At 37.1% G+C, this 15254-nt stretch overlaps 2 long non-coding RNA genes across 3 annotated transcripts in view; one reads left to right on the forward strand and one right to left on the reverse strand.

The window, feature by feature from the left end:
- Positions 1–1939: 1939 nt before the first annotated feature.
- On the reverse strand, positions 1940–4172 carry LOC113076229 (uncharacterized). The gene is made up of 3 exons (XR_003281145.1): positions 3910–4172; positions 2951–3069; positions 1940–2390 (listed from the first exon to the last, which is right to left on the reverse strand). It is a non-coding gene; the product is annotated as an uncharacterized LOC113076229 (long non-coding RNA).
- A 3297-nt stretch (positions 4173–7469) lies between these two features.
- LOC113076230 (uncharacterized) overlaps positions 7470–15254 on the forward strand; it is an 8528-nt gene continuing 743 nt past the window's right edge. Inside the window, exons 1-5 of one of the 2 annotated variants that reach the window (XR_003281147.1) lie at positions 7470–7513; positions 13793–14027; positions 14108–14243; positions 14382–14514; positions 14858–14976. This is a non-coding gene — a long non-coding RNA (uncharacterized LOC113076230). Of the gene's footprint in view, positions 7514–13792; positions 14244–14381; positions 14515–14857; positions 14977–15254 lie in introns of both variants that reach the window. The other variant, XR_003281146.1, reaches the window with a different exon arrangement.

The following is a 15254-nucleotide window of genomic DNA, read 5'->3' on the forward strand; positions in this document are numbered from 1 at the left end:
GTAGCAGAAGGTTACGGAAGTGCATTGTTTTGTGGACGGGGTTTGCGCGTTCTACATTTCGGCTAAAAAGTCTTAAATAAACAAATATATTTAGATTTTCTTAACGTAAATCATCTAGATGCAGCGTAATTAATAGATTGGTTGTACTAGATATTTGATATATTCAGTAGATATATCTTTTTACAACCCTAATTTCCAACCCTAATTCGCAAACCAGATACTACAACTGCAGTGCTTGATTTGTATCAAGCTGCACTGAGTAGCGATAGGGAATTGTAGTTTAAAAAAAAATCGTGTATTTCTTAGAATTGGATATTGCAAATAGTGAGTTGAGAGTACAGTGTGGAGTTTAGGCGGATTGTAAACATATCTATGTAAACAGATTTTAAATGTCTAAATTTTAAATGGGTTCAAATTACTTTTAACCCGATTTGACAATATCCAGAGCTGTTGACTATATTTACATCATAAATGAGGACAAGAGCTCTCTATAACAGTTAGTCCCATGTGTGTAGCCCTTTTTATTGCTTTATTATAAGCCTTCAAATATGCCACCAAGGTGATGTTTCAAAGGTCAGTATTTCAAAACAGGAGCCATGTAGAATCTTCATACTTACATATGTTACTCTCTGGGTCAAGACCTTTCTAACAATGTATGTGGTTTAGCTCTACGACAAAGTTTTAATTTTCTCATTTCACATGCACAAGCCATCTCGGGTGTAGTTTCAGAGAGCCATTTGAAGGCTCAATAGCCATAGCCTATATAAAAAGAAGCTATTTGCTTGTTTGTTTGTTTCTGACTTTGTAAACAGATTTATGAACCCACAACATGACAAATACCCTGTCCGCACACACACACACACACACACACACACAGAGAGACTCATTTTGCATTTCTGTTTGGTTCCCATGTGGCAAATCTAATTATGGGATGGTTCCCCCCAAAAATGAAAATTCTGTCATCATTTACTCACCCTCATGTCATTCCAAACCTGTATGAGTTGCTTTCTTATGTTGAACATAAAAAAAGATAATTTGAAGAATGCTGGTAATGGCTGGTAAAAGTTAAAGTTTTTACAAGGTTTCTGAGCAGAAAATCATTAAATGTTTTCTCTGTCCATGTTACCAAAACTCATGTGTCATTTAAAAAGCATGTTTGAAAGCATGTCAATTAATTTCTTTGCATTCATCTAGATGCAATGTAATTAATAGTTTGGCTATACTAGATATTTTATATGTTCAGTAAATATATAATTTTACAACCCTAATTTGCAAACCAGATAAACTAATCAGATTTAAAATGTATAATTAATTATATATATATATATATATATATATATATATATATATATATATATAAATGTAATTGAACGACAGCACTTTGAATTAAATGTAGTCTACCCACGGCAGACAACTGCAAACAAAAGTGGAACACACCAGTCCTCCCTCACATAAACTGACAATAAACTTTATCTGAATCCAAGGAGAAACAATTGATATCCTTAACACAGATAAAATGATACCCTTCACATTTTCTCTTAAATGTTTATCATTAAAATAAAAGCGTAACAGTAATTGTGAAGAAAATACTTCAGAGTGGAAGTAAGCAATGCCGTAGAAACCATTTAAATTTAAAATAAATAAATTGTAGTGTTCAGCTGTATACCAAAGTTTCTACAAGTACCAGTAACCATCTTTTCAATATATTTTTTTGCCAAGCATCTCCTACTGACAGCAAAACTGTGAAAAATATAAAGTTATGTGAAGCATCTAATCATAACATGAAATCATACTCTGACCCACTGTTGTGAATATTAAGGTGAGGTCCTTGCTAAAACCCAGCCCTACTGAACCAATGATGAAACAGGTGTATATATATATATATATATATATATATATATATATATATATATATAAATATAAAAACATGTAGACTCAATTCAGTACAATATAACTTTATTGGTCCCCACATAAGTCCTGTATAAAGGAGAACACATTGATGGTGCCAACAAACAACAATAATAAATAAAAATGGGGTGAATGAAAATAACAAAAAGATCACAATTTTCTTCTTACGTGTGAAGTGTGGTCATTACAATGAATTTGCAGCATATGTATGTATTGTGTGTGTGTGTGTGTGTGTTTGTATGGATGGGTTGGGGGCCGTCAACACAGTAAAAACAACTCAAACAAGTAACAAGATACATCTTCAGGGTGTTAGCATGGTGTCTTGACACTGGCAGTGAACGCACATGTTCTTTTAAAGCCACATGCTGTGTGTGACCATGATTGGCACACTGTGCACTGAGACCATGAACGCCACTTCTTTCTTGCATTCTTCTTCTTATCATAAAAATGGACGCGGCAGACACAGCACAAATTGCCTCCATCTACCAAAGAAAAAACACAAATATTTTGAAAGTCAAGCCAGTTAGTTTAAATCATACTCATCACTATATTTAAAGCAACATCTCAAAGGCAGCTTGTTCATTTTTAACTGTTGCCAAAGGAATATGTGGGTATTGTACATCAATTCATCTCAGATCTTTAGGAAAACTCTGGGTTTTTCGTTTCAGAAATGGATGTAAATCAAACCTGAAACAGAGGGGTAACTACATTTTAATTTAACAAATCTCATGACCACTTTTTTCTTCAGCTGCTTCCAGTTTGAGATGGTGGTATGAGTCTTTGACAATTTCTTCAATGTGAGAATATTTGATGTTGATAGCCTTGTAAACAAAAATCAGCTGGAATATTTTTTTGTAACAAACTCATTTGAAATTATAATAAAAGAGATAAACAATCCAGTTGTCTAACACAATGTTCTGCACACACCACAATTGCTGTTGATCATCCTTCCAACTAATACTTTAAGAATACCACTAATGCTTAGCAAATGAACCCCTAACTTCAGCTTCTTTAAGTGCATTTTAATTCGGGCATCCCTCACCTCAGGGTTTAGGTCCTGTGCCTGCCCATGTGCCCTCAGTGCTGCTGCCTCTTGAATGTATTTCTGCTTTGCATCTTCCCCCAATGTGGCGCACCTGCCCTTAATATCATTCATTGTGCCTGAAGAAAAAATAGATGCACAGAAAACTTAACGCATTAGAGTCAGCATCTCCTTTCTAAAGTAAGTTCATACAACGACAATCAGTACTTGGGTTGTGAAAACCATTTATCTGTAACAACTCTGTAAAAACAAGATAACGTGTAAAGTAGATGCCCTGATGATTCTTTTCAATACACTCAGCATTCTTAAACTGATGAATGCAATTTGTGTGAGTGAAGTACTTCCCAAATACTATCATGAAAATCTGTTTCATGACGCTTCATGTATATATATATAGATAGATAGATAGATAGATAGATAGATAAATTATATATATATATATATATATACACAGCTAGCTAGCTAGTATAGAGAGAAAGAGAGAGACAGACAGACAGACAGACAGACAGATAGATCCAAACCCACAGAACTTTATTTTACACTCTAGTCAAGATCCCAAGGTTTCCAAACAGCCGTAAAATACGTCTTGTGTTTAATATTTCTCTCAAGTCGATATGGGTTACATTAGTCCTATGATCTGGCTTCAGTGAGGCGTTATCGAGCATTCACAATAGCCTGTAAGAGTGTAAAAAGTCATTTTGACAGTTTAACTAGAAACTAAATTCCCCCATTAGCTTCAGACGTAAATACAAACTCATATTAGCAACGTTAATGCTCACATCAAGCATGTAACGTTAACATAACGACACGCTAATAACGTAATATGATCTAGCGATAACGTTTGCAGACACATCGCAATACGGTTATCTCATGTCAACAATCATAACACGCAATACGAGTGTTCGTATTGTTTTCCATTACAGTTTAAATGCTCAGTTTTATAATTTTAATAGTCTTACCTGAAAATATTAAGCAGGAAATATCGCAACGTTGCCGCTTTCGTCCAGTAGACTTCCGATTACCGGTGAGCAGGAATTCTGGGATTGAATCTGGAGTCTTCTCTTGTATATTTGTGGGTGATCAACCATTTGGATGGATGATCACGGCCTTCTGCGCCTACTAGTAGGCACAGGAGGCCCCTCCTGGCCCATTTCTATGGGCTGATAACCGCTGATAACGCCCCATTCAATCGAGTGATAACGTTCGAATCGGGTGCTCTGACGCTCTGTGGCGCGTGTCCGCCGCTCACACGCCCGTTTACAGCAATAAATTAATCATCTTTGCTAATTATTATACATTTACTTCATTGTCAGCTTCAGGTACTTCATTTATTATTGTTCAATGAACTGTTTGAAACAAAAAACGTATTTCAGTAATAATTCAAAATTGTCAAAATAAAATATATAAAATAATCGTTTATAATTTTAATATCCTTTAAAATATAATTTATTTCTGTGATGTGCAGCTGTATTTTCAGCATCATTCCTCCAGTCTTCAGTGTTACATGATCTTTAGAAATCATGAAAATATGATGATTTATTATTAGAACTATTAACAGTTGTGCTATCAAATATTATTTTGGAATCTGCGATAATTTTTTAAGGATTCTGCGATGTATAATTTTTTTTTTTTTTAAAGAACAGCGTTTATTCAAAATATAAATCTCTTATAACAATATTCATCTTTGATATCACTTCTTATCAATTTAACACATCCTGAATAAAAGATTCTAAAATCTAATAAAGAATATAATTTCTTATAAAAAAGAAAGGATAAAAATGTACTGACCCCAAACTATTGAACTGTAGTGAATATTGTTAGAAAAGTCTTCTATTTTAAATAAATGCTCCTTTTTAACTTTTCATTGATCAAAGAATCCTGAAAGAAGTATCACAGTTTCAGCAGCACAACTCTGATAATAAATCATCATATTATTCTGATTTCTGAAGATCATGTGACACTGAAGACTGGAGGAATAATGCTGAAAATCTCAGAAATAAAATAGATTTTAATGTATATTAAAATAAAAATAATGTTGTTCTACTTCATAATATTATTTCGTTTTTTTCCCTGTATTTTTGATCAAATAAATGCAGTTTTGATTTGTAAACTCCAGTAAGAAAAAAAAAACATAAAAAATCATTCTGATCCCAAACTCTGACCGGTGTGTGTGTAGAGCACTTACACACTAATCCCCACAATAATAAAGATGTTAAATGCTCATCTGAGGAGAAAACTATGTTGCATTATAATGAAAGGATGTGTGACCTACACTTTTTTGTAATCTAAGCCAAACATTTTTTCACTGATTTAGGGTAGAGTAAGAATATTTACTTTATTGCGCAAGTTAGTTCATACTTAGATATAATTTTATATGCAATATTACCTTTTATTTTCATCATATTTAAGAGTTCATGAAAATTAAAGTTCAACTTTATTTCTATTTTTTATTAATCCATCCACAATTCATAAAACACAACACATGCAACTGAGGTACAAGAAGTATTGACATCCTAAAGTCATTGAAATCATTTAACAATCACATTGACAGGTAAAAAAAAAAAAGCCTCGGGTGAAATATTCATTTATCACAAATTAACTGTTTGTCAAACACTTCTGGCTCCAAAGTCCTGATCTGAATCAACGGAGTCGCGAACATGCTCCGAAGTGCCGATCTGAATCAACCGAGTAGCGAACAGGCTCCGAAGTGCCGATCTGAATCAACCGAGTCGCGAACATGCTCCGAAGTGCCGATCTGAATCAACCGAGTAGCGAACATGCTCCGAAGTGCCGAACTGAATCAACCGAGTCGCGAACATGCTCCGAAGTGCCTATCTGAATCAACGGCGTCGCGAACATGCTCCGAAGTCCCGATCTGAAAACTTCGTCCAAAGAATGTAAAAAATAACTCTATTTCTCTAATAACTCTACAACTCTATGGAAGACTCAGATCACGTATCTAAAAATAAATCGCTATAGTAAAAGAGAAATAATAAGAGAGGTGAAGTTTCCTACCGTTCTGCTGTGTTTGGTCCTCACACGCGTCTGACGCCCGCGGCGCGTGTCCGCCGCTCACACGCCCATTTACAGCAGTAAATTAATCATCTTTGCTAATTATTATACATTTACTTCATTGTCAGCTTCAGGTACTTCATTTATTATTGTTCAATGAACTGTTTGAAACAAAAAAAGGTTTTATTTCAGTAATAATTCAAAATTATCAAAATAAAATATATAAAATAATCTTTTATATTTTAATATCCTTTAAAATATAATTTATTTCTGTGATGTGCAGCTGTATTTTCAGCATCATTCCTCCAGTCTTCAGTGTCACATGATCTTTATAAATCATGAAAATATGATGATTTATTATTAAAACTATTAACAGTTGTGCTATCAAATATTATTTTGGAATCTGCCATACTTTTTTAAGGATTCTGCGATGTATGATTTTTTTTTTAAAGAACAGCGTTTATTCAAAATATAAATCTCTTATAACAATATTAATCTTTGATATCACTTCTTATCAATTTAACACATCCTGAATAAAAGATTCTAAAATCTAATAAAGAATACAATTTCTTATAAAAAAGAAAGGATAAAAATGTACTGACCCCAAACTATTGAACTGTATTGAATATTGTTAGAAAAGTCTTCTATTTTTAATAAATGCTCTTCTTTTTAACTTTTCATTGATCAAAGAATCCTGAAAGAAGTATCACAGTTTCAGCAGCACAACTCTGATAATAAATCATCATATTATTCTGATTTCTGAAGATCATGTGACACATGATCAATAATAAAGATGTTAAATACTCATCTGAGGAGAAAACTATGTTGCATCATAATGAAAGGATGTGTGACCTACACTTTTCTGTAAACTGAGCCAAAGATTTTTTCACTGATTTAGGGTATAGAGTAAGAATATTTACTGTATTGCGCAAGTTAGTTCATACTTAGATATAATTTTATATGCAATATAACCTTTTATTTTCATCATATTTAAGAGTACATGAAAATTAATGTTCAACTTTATTTCTTTTTTATTAATCCATCCACAATTCATAAAACACAACACATGCAACTGAGGTACAAGAAGTATTGACATCCTAAAGTCATTGAAATCATTTAACAATCACATTGACAGGTAAAAAAAAAAAAAAAAAGCCTCAGGTCAAATATTCATTTATCACAAATTAACTGTTTGACAAACACTTTCTGCTCCGAAGTCCTGATCTGAATCAAGGGAGTTGCGAACATGCTCCGAAGTGCCGATCTGAATCAACCGAATCGCGAACAGGTTCCGACACCCGATTCGAACGTTATCACTCGATTGAATGGGGCGTTATCAGCGGTTATCAGCCCATAGAAATGGGCCAGGAGGGGCCTCCTGCACCTACTAGTAGGCTCAGAAGGCCGTGATCATCCATTCAAATGGTTGATCACCCACAAATATACAAGAGAAGACTCCAGATCCAATCCCAGAATTCCTGCTCACCTGTAATCGGAAGTCTACTGGACGAATGCGGCAACGTTGCGATATTTCCTGCTTAATATTTTCAGGTAAGACTATTAAAATTATAAAACTGAGCATTTAAACTGTAATGGAAAACAATACGAACACTCGTATTGCGTGTCATGATTGTTGACATGAGATAACCGTATTGCGATGTGTCTGCAAACGTTATCGCTAGACCATACGTTATTAGCGTGTCGTTATGTTAACGTTGCATGCTTTATGTGAGCATTAACGTTGCTGTATTTACTTCTGAAGCTAATGGGGGAATTAAGTTTGTAGTTAAACTGTCAACATGACTTTTGCTATTGTGTATGCTCGATAACTCCTCACTGAAGCCAGATCATAGGACTAATGTAACCCATATTGACTTGAGAGAAATATTAAACACAAGACGTATTTTACGGCTGTTTGGAAACCTTGGGATCTTGACTAGAGTGTAAAATAAAGTTCTGTGGTTTGGATGTCTGTGTCTATCTGTCTGTCTCTCTCTTTCTCTCTCTCTCACTCTCTAAAGCTTGCTAGCTGTGTATATATTTATAGAATATATATCATTGATTCTTGAGAGTCGGGACAAAACAGGTTTTAAAAAACTTTTTTTTTTTAAATACACACTATATCAATTAAAGTTATATGTTTCTGCAGAGAAAGGTCCTAGCTATTTAACCATGTAAAGGAACAGGTTCTAAATAAAAACACATTTTCAACAAATCAACATGTTTTCATTCAGAACTTGTTTAGTGTCAACTCCATCAGACACACTAAAAAGTATAAAATTTTAATTCTTTCAATCCAACAAGAAACTAAAATTCTGAAGTATATTGTAATAGTGTTTAGTTACTCTGATATGTAAAAAAATACAATATATACACTTAGGTTGTGATTCCACACTATTCTGAAAACTCAGATTTCTAAATATTAGCATTTTCAAACATTGATTTTAACTTTAATATTTCCTTAAATAAATAAAGAATAAATAAAACATAAGAGAATGTAGATCAGATGGTCCTTTATTACAAAAACAACATAAACTGAAGGAAGAATATCTTTTCCCCAAAAGATTAACAAAAAAATACATCCAACGCTGTTGATGAAGATCTGACGGTGTTGACGAAAAACGTCTCAGGTTACGAATGTAACCATGGTTCCCTGAGAGGGAACGAGACACTGCGTCCTCTGAAGGGACACTATGGGGGAACACCTCGTCGTGACCCGTGTCTGAAGCATACTTTGAAAAAACGCCAACTCGTTGGCCGGTGACAGCGTCTGACGTCACTACCGGCGCGACTATAAATAAGCGACCGGAGAGCACGTCATTTATCTTCTTCGTGAAGCTTGCGTCCGAAGCATGGCAAGGGATCTAGAGGACGCAGTGTCTCGTTCCCTCTCAGGGAACCATGGTTACATTCGTAACCTGAGACGTTCCCCCTCAAGGGAACTTCGAACTGCGTCCTCTGAAGGGACACTATGGGGAACAGTATACCCACGCCGCCATGCTGAGGGGAGCGCAGGCCAGACCATGGCGAACACTAAGTACCAACTCTACCATTTCTATGGGAGTTGCCCCTGGGACGTTTAGACGGCTGTCTGTGACAGTACCCCTTACGGCCAAAAGGCCTAAGCTACATACCCAACTTAATTGTTAGGGCCTCTGCCCTGGGTAGAGCTGAAGGCTTGGAATCAGGAAAGATTCCTTTAAAGGGATATGGCTAAGAACCTAGCATTTGTACCAAGTCCTGCCTGTCACACAGGGGCTACAGCTAGCTTACGCATAAGCTTGCTGAAAGAGCTGTCTCAACAGTTCTCTAGTAGCAACACCCTGTTTAGATAGGTATCCGAGGATACATAGGTGGAGTGGCGTCCAAGATGAACGGGGCTTTTACCAACTCAAGAAAGGGCACGAAGCAACCGCGCGAAGCCCTCACCATATAGGATTTTAGAAAGAACGCAGAATACTAGCGTGCAAACTTACCACAGTGTGGATTTCAGAAAATGTGCAAAGACTACACGTGCACACTTACCATAGCATGGATTTTCAAATACTGTTCTAAGGAGGGGCTCTCGTGGCACTCTGATAGAGCAGCTCATAGATGGAATGTTGCATCTTAAAACAGTATGATTGAGAGTCATCAACTCGATCTATGGAAACAATACTGGAGCGCTCTGGGAAAAAAACAGAGAACTCCATCTCGTACGAGAGGAGAACTCCGAGCTCAGAGTAGCGCACTCATAGGTGACCCTTTTTTTTTTTTTTTGGAAAAAGGGGAGCGCTGCTAAATTACCACGAGAATCATCCCAAATAGCCCCTCCATGAAATTCCCTGCAGTGCTGTGCCAGGCCTGATGATCAAGGAGGCTCCCTCAGAAACCTGTGATCTCTGCCGCCTAATACCGGAACATGAAGCCGGATGGCTGCTGCTGGCGAATGTTTAGTAAACACTGTAATTCGGAGCACTGCAAAGGAAACTCAGACAGAGTTTATTAGTAGACACGTAACCACCAGCAATTAAATACACATAAGTATATACAGAGAGGGTTACATTTACTCACTCACCCTCCTATGCCGGAGCCCCGCTCAAGGGGTACCTCCTTTTAACCTGGACCATCAGTTTCAGGTTGGTTGCTATGAACATAGAACCATAAAAAATATTATAGGTCCAGCATAGGAGACTGTTATGCGAGAGGTTTCCACCTAACCTCGATCAGGTGGAGAGCTGGTGGTTACAGGGGAATTAGGAAGGGGAGGATAAAAGCAGAAGTTAACCTTTTGAAGTCGATTAACGCATATACGCGTTATGTCTTTTCTTTTAGTAGATACCTCGGTATCATTCTGATTCGGACGAGAACGCTGCCTCGTCTAGATCATACCTCTTAGGTTCCGCTTACCTCCTCGTGACCCACGATTCCTCTAACCCCTGCCCGCAGGTGGGGGAGGAGCGCGAGTTGCGACACTAGCCTTCTGTTCCCGTCTTTGATCCTCAGATCGAGACAGGCCAGGCCCCTTATTTTGTTTGGGCTCAGACCTGGACCTTCGTGGGACGAAGGATCTGAAAGCAGCAGAGCGCGCCTTCGTCTCCCTGAACTTTTAAAATCGCCGCCTCAACGGAAATACTGAAAAGTTCAGAAGGCGAAACCTGAGCATCGAGCCGAAAGCATTTTCTTTCCTCCCGATGTCTGTTCATCCACAGATGTCTCTCCGCTGCCACCATGGCCGCCATAGTCCTGCCCCATGGCGGAGGCGGCCTGCTTGGTAGCATGGAGAGAGATCCGTGGTGTGGCGCAGCTCAGCTACCAGATCGGAAAAAAGGCCCCAGCCTCTATCCAGGTCTCTTAGCAGATCAGTCTGACATGCTTGAAGCACCAGCATTGTGTGTAATAAAGCCACAGCCTGACCTGCTACTGCGTATGCCTTGCCATTTAAGCGAGATGATTTTCTGAAGGGGCTTAGATGGCAAGGAGGGAGAATAAGAGAGGAGGTTTCCCCTGCAGAAAGAAAAAATTTTTCACATATAAAAATTTATAAATTATTTATAAAATTTTTAGCTCTTTCTACAGGGGCATTCCCTCCTAGCCGCTTTCACGCATCACCTCGATGTCGGCAGATTACTTTAATGCCGAAACCGATGGATGCAAGAAGAAAACGGCATCTTTCATTTCTTTTTAATCTCGGTATGGAGATCATGCACAAATGAAAGGCTCACCTGAGCTGGAAGGTTATGGTCAAAAAGGTAATTTTCGCTCAATAACCTCCAACAGCTCTACATACGCAGGGCAGGAGAATTGAGAAGGCTCAGCCTCAGCTTCTTTACCATCCTTAAATATCTCCTGCTTTTCCTGGGTAAAAACCCAGCAGAGCACTAACCTCAGTATGAGAAAGTGTTAAAGATATAACATCATCCTCCCAAGGCTCTCTCTCGTCCGCCGCCCCCTTTTTTTTTTTTTTTTTTTTACGATCTCGAAAGGGAAAGTCCCTCTTAAACCATTCAGACAGATCCATCTGTATTCTCACGAGCTCATTTTCTTTCCTGCCTCAGCGTGGACAGATCCTGAACCGCGGGAAGCAGAAGGCTTGCCTTTTTTTTTTTTTTTTTAGAAGAGAGACGAACGAGAGCGGAGCTTTTTCCATTGAAAAAACGCTCACAGTGCACGCAGATTGCCTCCTCAAAGACATCGCGTGCGTGCTCTTCACCCAAACAAATGACGCAAAGACCGCGTGTGTCATCGGGTGTCAAATAACGCTGACACGGATGCACGCACTGTCTAAACGCCTTGCTAGTGGAAGCCATGATAACAAAAATAAAGATCGCTCTTACCGTGGTCGTTTCTCAAACGCACGCTTCAAACAAACCAGTCAAATGAAGACGAAGAAGATAAATGACGTGCTCTCCGGTCGCTTATTTATAGTCGCGCCGGTAGTGACGTCAGACGCTGTCACCGGCCAACGAGTTGGCGTTTTTTCAAAGTATGCTTCAGACACGGGTCACGACGAGGTGTTCCCCCATAGTGTCCCTTCAGAGGACGCAGTTCGAAGTTCCCTTGAGGGGGAACTGATGGTGTTGACAAAAATATGTGTGCATTGCTGATTAATGAACAGATGTGCTTTTCAAATACTATACTAAAACTACTCATTGTTTTTAAAGTACTGTAAAGCAAACTATAATTAAGATATTGCACATACACCATTTCCAACTATTATAAATTACACCGTTTCCAACTATTAAAAAAAAAAGAACAATAAGGGAAACCAGGGGCCCTCCTCCCCCAATTTTTTCATCTATCTCCTCTATACCACTTCCTGCTCTTCTTTTTCTCATCCACCTCTTCTCCTCTTCTTTTCCTCTTCTTTTTACTTTGAAGTGAGGTGTGTGTGTGTGTGTGTGTGTGATGTGTTTGCCCTGCACTGCCTACTTTATACTGGGTGTGATCTTAAATTAACAACAATAGTGCAACACATAATCTAAGCTGCGTTTATGCCTTGGGCAGCAGGCGTCGGACATGCTCACGCTCTATGAAGTCCATCACATCAGGGGCTATGCTGTAGATCTCTCGTTTTCTTAATTTGACTGGTGATGCAATTCCCATTAGTTTCACTATGATGTCTTTAACTGGGCAGAAACAGACATCCTTTGTGAGAAGCTTTTTATATATATTATATATAAATAACATGTTACACAATAACAAGCAGACCACTGCCTGCCCATTCTTTACAAGTCAGATGCGTATGGTTAAATAATGTAATGCAAGCTAAATGTGCATTTAAGTGTAAATAAAACCCTGAAATAATAGTTTAATCTTATACTATATTTACAAACAATATTATAATCGCACATTGAGAGGTTATTGGTGGATTTGTCAACTCCATCAGCTTACAGGTCAACTCCGTCAGACATAGAACCTGACGGAGTTGACGTCTGACGGAGTTGACATAAGGGCATGTATTTTCCCTCCAAAACATGTATTGTACACTACAGCTAGGTAGTTTTTCCTCAGTTGCTAGCTGTCCCAATAACCTCACTAAAATACTTAAATTCAATCCACTGTGGTTTATAAAAAGTATCTTAACAGAAAGATGGTGTTGACATGGTGCAGCTGTGACCATAGGAATATTGACATTGTTTGTCTAATATATTAAAAAAATGTAAACATACCAGAGCATGTGTGGTAGTGCTGCATTCACCACAGGCAGGGAGATGAAAAGGGGTCCTCAGGGATATAGCTGACCTGAATTTCCTGATTTAAATAGCTTTATTAAAAAAATCTGACGGAGTTGACAGAAACTGAGGACACAACTTTAATAGGTAGATTTTTATGGAAAATATAGTTTGATGTTCACTTCATGCATTGTTTTTTATATTTATACCTCTTATTTTTTATTGGCTATATATATGTTTTCACAATTTTAGAGCTTTTTTAAAGTTTTTTGGTATGATTAATATTGTGACCGCTTGCTGAGGACAAGTGCAATAACATGGACCTTCTAACCACAGACCACACATTAAAAAAAAAAAACCCAAAAAGATAAAAAAGTTTATTCTAAAAATTACATGGGTATATACAATTCCTTTAGATTTAACTTTGTAATTATGTCAATCATGATGATTTTTTAAATTTTTGCTATAAATTAGACTTTTCTATATGGGACATGTTTTGTCCCAACTCTCAAGAATCAGTGATATATATATATATATATATATATATATATATTTAGCTATCTATCTATCTTGAACTTGAAAAATAAAACCCAAAGGTCTGTCTATCTGTTTAGCTGTCTCTCTGCCTGTGTTACATTAATGTCTCTTTACCTAACTTTTTTGTCTCCCTTTACAGCATACATTTCCAGCTGGTTGCAAGGACTTCTGAGGCAAGTTTGTTTTATTACTTCCATGCTCTGTCTTTGTTGAACTATCCAAAATTTGGTTTTGGGCTGTTTAGAATTTATTGTTCACAAATCTGTCTTGTGCAAGTTTCTCTCTGTCTGTGTTTTAGGTTGAAGATGGCCGAGAGAGGTAAGCTGTACAGTTGCTGATCTAGAAGCATTAGGCAAGAGTGTCTGAGAACGATGGTGTGATCTGCAACACTGTCTTTTTTTATTACTGATTTATTACTGACTATCTATTTCTTTCTTTGTTGTTATTCAACAAGAGAGAACTCCCATTAATGGGAATCAAAAGGAAACCCTGAAATCATTTTTTAAGGATGGAATGACACGAGTTGGTTCAGAATTAATACCAAGAGCTGCATCAACTACTGGTTTGGACACCAGTGTCGTAGAAATAAGGTTTACTTTTGTGCCACACTAACAAACATCATGTCAAATAAATAAATCATTCTGCTGCACTGCTTGTATAAACGAAGTGTTTTTTTAACATTCGGTTTAATTGGTGTAATACCCTTTTGCTATTTTTTTGTTTTTCAGAACTGGATAGGTAATTACAAAAGATCACAAATGACCAATGCTTCGTCTGAGCCCCGGTCATCAAAGGCCAAAGTTCACATTAGAGAGCTGTCGCATTACAATCTTTTTTGGAGGGACATATTCAAAAACAAAGGTGAGAAACAAAATTTAAAGACTGTTTTTATTTTTTATACTGAATTGTTTCTTTTCATACATGATAGCCTTTTTGACATAAGGTTTATGAGGGTCATGAAACGTCATGAAACAGATTTTCATGATAGTATTTGGGAAGTACTTCACTCACACAAATTGCATTCATCAGTTTAAGAATGCTGAGTGTATTGAAAAGAATCATCAGGTCATCTACTTTACACGTTATCTTGTTTTTACAGAGTTGTTACAGATAAATGGTTTTCACAACCCAAGTACTGATTGTCGTTGTATGAATTTACTTTAGAAAGGAGATGCTGATTCTAATGCGTTAAGTTTTTACTCAGGCACAATGAATGATATTAAGGGCAGGTGCGCCACATTGGGGGAAGATGCAAAGCAGAAATACATTCAAGAGGCAGCAGCACTGAGGGCACATGGGCAGGCACAGGACCTAAACCCTGAGGTGAGGGATGCCCGAATTACAATGCACTTAAAGAAGCTGAAGTTAGAGGTTCATTTGCTAAGCATTAGTAGTATTCTTAAAGTATTAGATAGAAGGATGATCAACAGCAATTGTGGTGTGAGCAAAAAATTGTGTTAGAAAACTGGATTGTTTATCTCTAGTTTTTATCATAATTTCAAATGAGTTTGTTACAAAAAATATTCCAAGTGATTTTTGTTTACAAGGCTATCAACATCAAATATTCTCACATTGAAGAAATTGTCAAAGACTCATACCAC

Source organism: Carassius auratus, unplaced genomic scaffold (genome assembly GCF_003368295.1).
Source record: "Carassius auratus strain Wakin unplaced genomic scaffold, ASM336829v1 scaf_tig00019339, whole genome shotgun sequence".
Classification (NCBI taxonomy): domain Eukaryota; kingdom Metazoa; phylum Chordata; class Actinopteri; order Cypriniformes; family Cyprinidae; genus Carassius; species Carassius auratus.